The sequence below is a fragment of the Molossus molossus genome, unplaced genomic scaffold (genome assembly GCF_014108415.1).
Source record: "Molossus molossus isolate mMolMol1 unplaced genomic scaffold, mMolMol1.p scaffold_m16_p_10, whole genome shotgun sequence".
Lineage (NCBI taxonomy): Eukaryota > Metazoa > Chordata > Mammalia > Chiroptera > Molossidae > Molossus > Molossus molossus.
Window position 1 is genome coordinate 78,920,968 of NW_023425345.1, and position 5,205 is coordinate 78,926,172.

Genomic DNA, 5,205 nt, shown 5'->3' on the forward strand with positions numbered 1-5,205 from the left:
TGTGGACTTGCCCGGTGTGTGTGTCCAGCCCCCGGCATCCCAGGCTGGTGCAGCCGAGTCTGGTACCAGTAGGTGCAGTTCACCTTGGGGCGGGGGATGAAAGCGTGAGTCAACAAGGTTTTGGTCAAGGGGCACAGGCAGTCCAGAGAGAGGGGGTCTGGGAAGCTAGGGGACAGGGCGGGCCGGCCGGCTGCCTTCCCCTTTGCCCTTCGACCCAGGAAGCCGCTCACACCCAGCGGACACGCTCCGCGGGCCGCTGCACAATCCCGCCCTGCCCCTCCGCGGACCGCTCCCAGCCGGGCCTCCACCCGCACCCCAACTTCCTGCCCCGACGGCCAGGCAGAGGGTGCGGGCCTGAAAGTGGCTCAAGGACACTCTCCATACCAAGGGTTATTGGCTCTTTTTTCCCCTTTAGGTGGCTAATTTATTTTAGAGCTCGTGGAGGGAGAGGGGCGGGACCAGGCCGGGAGGGTTGAGAGCAGGGCCTGGCGAGCCCAGGGGAGGTGGGGGCGGGGCGGGGGCGAGGTGGGGGAGGGCGGGGACGGAGCCGGGGGTGGAGAGGGCCCGAGAAGGGGCGGGAGTTGGGGGAAGGGAGGGGCACTAGGGGAGAGGAGGAGCAGGGGAAGGGGAGGGGAGCAAAGGCCTGCGAGGGAGGGCACTGGGGGCGGGCGAGGGGAGGCGGGGGTGGGGGTGGGGGTCCTGCCTGCGGGGGGAGCCGGGGCGGCCCCTTGTCCGGCCACCCCCACTGCCCAGTCCCGCTCCCGGCCGTGGCGGCCGCAGCAGCCGCAGCAGTAGCGGCTCCAGGATGGTGAGCGCCGCTGCCCTCCAGCCCCGGCCTGTCGCCCCCGGCCCGCGCCCCGGCCCCGGGGCCGGACGCCCCCCCAGGCCGCGCACACTCACCTAGGACCCGGCCGGGATGCCGAGGTACGGGGCCGCGGGCCCAGGCTGGGGGCAGGCACGGGAGCGCGCGGCCGGGCCGGGGTCAGGGGTTGGTGACCATTCGGTCGGGGTGTCCGGAGCTTTGTCCGCCCTCTCGGGGCAGTGCGAGGGCCGGAGAGGGCGGGGGCTGTGGGTCGCGGGGTTCAACTAGGCGGGGGTCGAAGGGCATGGCCAGCGAGAGACCCGGGCGGGTGCGTGGGAGCCGAGGGTCACTTCCCGGGGGTTGGGGACGGGCAGAGGAGGAGATCTCACCGCCGCCGACGGGCACCCTCTTTGCCTCCCGCTTTGGTGCGGAGGCTGCAGCAATAGCGAGCAGCCAGCTCTGGGGGGAGCCTGCGGGATTGGGGGTTGGGGAGCCAGGATTTGCGGGTTCGGGTCCCAGAAGGATCCTGTGTCCCGAGCCCAAGGGCCGGCCTGCATGCCCCTCCCACTCCGTCAGGTCTTTGTCCAGCGGCCGGTGTGTGTGTGTGTGTGTGTGTGTGTGTGTGTGTGTGTGTGTGTGTAGGGTGGGGGCTGGGTTCCTGGCCCGGAGATTCCCCAGCATCGTGATGGGGCAGTGACAGGAGACTGAGGACTCTTCGGGCCCTGCGCCCCTAATGTCCAGCCTTTCCTTTCTTCTCTTCTGGCTCCGGAGAGCATAGACCCCATCTCAGACTCAGGGTGTTGTAGGAAGCCGCACTTGCCTTCACCCATGGGCTACAGGCTACAAGGGAGATCCACTGAGCTCCCAGCTCTCTAGACCGAGCCCCTTAAACTTCCCCACTCCACGAGCCCACTCTTGATCTGCACAGATTACCTTGCTAGGACCCCGCTCTATCAAGGGCCCTCTGCAGAGGGCTGGGCACACAGTAGGTACTCAGCAAATGTAGGCCCCTTGCCTGGCCCCTCCATTCCCGGTGCCCCTCCTGGGCAGAGGAGGCCTGGGGAGGGGTCTGCGCGAGGGAGAGTGTTAGTGGCCTGGAGCCTGCGCCCAGCGGCAGCCTGGAGCGCAGGGGTGGGTGGGCTGTTAAAGGGACGGTCACTAAATCAGGATTAGGCCATGGGGCTGTCAGGCTGCCTGGCCCTGTCTCCATGGATACCTAATTTGGAGGAGAATAGAGGACGGAAGAATGTTTGTGTTGTCGTCCGCGCGGCTGCGGCGGCTAGCAGTGTCCTGACCCCGGCCATGCAGCCAGGACTGGGTCTCGGTTCCAACTCCGTTCTGGGCTTCTACGGTGGCAGAACCTCTCGATTCTAAGAACCTAGAGCCTTCCTCGTGGATTCTTTGTAGTGGGACGGGAGGTGCTGTGGTCCAAAGAACTCTGACCATGCACATGGAACCCCAGACCCTCCCGAATCCACCTTGAAACCCCTGTGCATCCTTCTTCCAGGAGGCGACTGGGGTGGGAGCTCGTTAGAGCCCCAATACCAGAGCTGCTCGCCGGGAGCAAACGCCGTCCTCTCCTGTGTCTTAACCCCAGAGGACGGACAAGCTGGGCGACTCAGCGCCGCGGATCTGCCGGGTCCCAGCAACGGCACCGGTACCCGGCGGCCGCCCGGGCTGCGGGGCAGGAGGCGGGGCTGGGCTTCCTCGGGTGGGCGAGAAGGGGGCGGGGCTTGCCGGCTGGCGTTGCCGACCCGGTGACAGGCCTCGTAAATCCCCCTTTCCCATATTTAACGCCATTTCATTTATTTCCACTTGATTCCATTGGTGTGCGCAGCAGCCACCCTTGTAAGGAGTGACCCCCGTGCCCTCACTGTAACGTCTTCTGGGGGATGGCCCACTTGGGCCAAAGGGAATCTAGCTACATGAGGCAGTGGAGTTTCTCCTGGAGCGGCCCACATAACCCCTGTTCCTCATGGGAACACCCATCTTCAGAGGAGAAGAAGAGGGGGCTGAGAGACACAGGGACGGCCTCTGAGGCCTTTTGGGATTTTCTGGTTGTGGTATGGCATAGGGTGGGCTGGGCCAAGGATCCTGGGAATGGGCAGTGTCAGTACAGGGACTGGAGTGGGGTTAGGGAGAGGTACCAGCCCCCAGTGTGTCATTCCCAAAGCCCTTACTTGCTTTCCTCCTAGTCCTCATGGTCACAGCATTTTATGGAGCGAGAATCCCCTCCCCTCCTCCCACCTGGGCTGCAGCATTATTGCTGAGATCTTAGACTCTCCACGCAATTTCACGCCTCCCTGCCTTTGCTCTTGCTGTTCCCCAGCCAAATGCCTTCCCCATTGTCCCTGTCCTTCCACAACCTCCTCGTTCTTCAAGGCCCAACTCGGATGCTACACTTCCTCCATGGAGTTTCCCCAGAGCCCCAGCTCTTGCTCCTCCCTCTGTGTTCTCCTGCCCTGCACCTGTGCCTCTCCTCAGCCTTTGTGGCTGAGTCCACACTAGGCTTTGCTTCTTGGATAGAAGTGGAGCACATACTTCCCTACCCTCTGCCCCCATGGACCTGGCAGGGGGGCTCTGCACCTTGTGGGTACTCCATAAATATTTGTTGAATTAAAGGGCTTTTATAAGGTCAACCTGCAAAGCATAGAATCTGGACATTTTCAGGAAAATAGTTCTGTGTTCCTGGGTGGGTGGAGACCCCTGGGTGGGTCTTCTCCTCCCTTCATTGCTGAGTCTCCCCCTCCCCCCAAGTCTGGGAGGACTTTGCCCCTTCCTTTCCCCACAGACCAGCATTCTTTCCCTGCCATTATCATCCTGTTAAACAGAGAGGCCAGTCAGGATCCATATGGATCACATTAACAATTGCTTATTATCTGGGCCAAGACTGCCCCCACTCTCCACCCCCAGCTCCTACTGCTGCAGTTGCTGGACCCTTAGGAGCCCAGCCTCCTTCCTCCCACTCCCCCACCATTGGTCAGCAGGGAGGCCAGGGGACAGGCTGGTCTCCCTCACCCTCCCTGTGCCTTCTAGCAGAACTTTGCTTCTTCTTGTCTTGGCTGGCAGTTAATGACTCCTTTACCCGATTTAATGAAAACCAGGTTTCCCTCAGGAGCACAGCTCAGTGAGGTTTCAGGGCTGCAGCAGGGAGAGGGGGACCCAAGGCCCAGGTACACCTGTGGTCTGCAACAGCCCCTGCCTTCCAGTGGACAGAGGCAAGCACTCTAGGCCCACCACACTAGGGGTATATTGGTGTCTTCTGCCATCTAGGCCCTACTCTCTTATGGGAGCTGGCAGGCTAGTGAGGAAGATCAAGACAGGAGAAACCCTGAAAGACTGGCACTGGGTCCTAAGCCTTGTGCTGCAGTCAAAGAAGCAAGACATTCAAGAGTTTCATGGAGCAGCAGCTGAGTTAGCCTTGAAGGCTGGGGAGTAGAGTTTATGTCGAAATGCATATAGCCCAAGAAAACTAGGGATAGAAGGGGCCTTCAAGATTACCCAGTCTGGTGGCCCATAAGTTTTTTATTTACAGCCCTCCTCAAGGAATCAGCAAGAGCTGTCCCTGGGAAAATGCACTTGGATCAATTGACACCAGACTTTGCATTCTGCTTTAGAGGGTTCTTGGACTGCCCCCCACCCCACCATACACCCCCGGAGCCCATGGAACCTTACATCTAGAAGCCCTCACCCTAGTCCAGCCCCCTTGGAAGTACGGAGGGCAGAGTCGGGCCTGCAGCCCAGCACCTGCCTTCACACACGGTGCTGTCTCATGGCCTTATTACTGGCAGGTAGACAGGATGAGCTAAGGGACTTTGAACGGGAAAAGTTCTCACTGCCCAGGCAGGGGTGTGGGTTCATCATCTCATCTCTGAATGTCACCTGGAGAGAGGAGGTCCAAGGCTTATTTTGTTTTAGGATCCATTTGTCCCCAGGAACCAGGAAAATCTGAGTGGCAGGAAAATCTAGCTTCTTCAAGTATTTCATAAGTGTCTTTATGAATCGTAGCTAACACTTATGCAGCACTTATTCAATACTCCATATGTCATCTGTGAAAGGGGACCTAGAACTGTGCATCCCTCATAAGCACTATTATGAGGATCAAGTGAGGCAGGAGCCTGGAGCCTTGGGTTCTAGTCTTGAATGACTGACTACGGGCCTGGGAGGGCCTGGTTAGAAATGCAGGTGACAGTGCTCAGAGCTGTCATTGCTGCTGAGGCTGACATTTCCCTGCTTGGCCCAGCCAAGGAGAGGGGCTGCAGTGGGAACCCCAGGTGCCTTGCTCTCTTTTCCTGTAGTACTAAGGCACGGACAGTGTTAGCTCCAATTCACCTTAGGGACTGGAGGTAGGGTGTGGAGTTCTAATGGACGGGAGCACTGGACAGTGGCCACAGCCCAGCCTC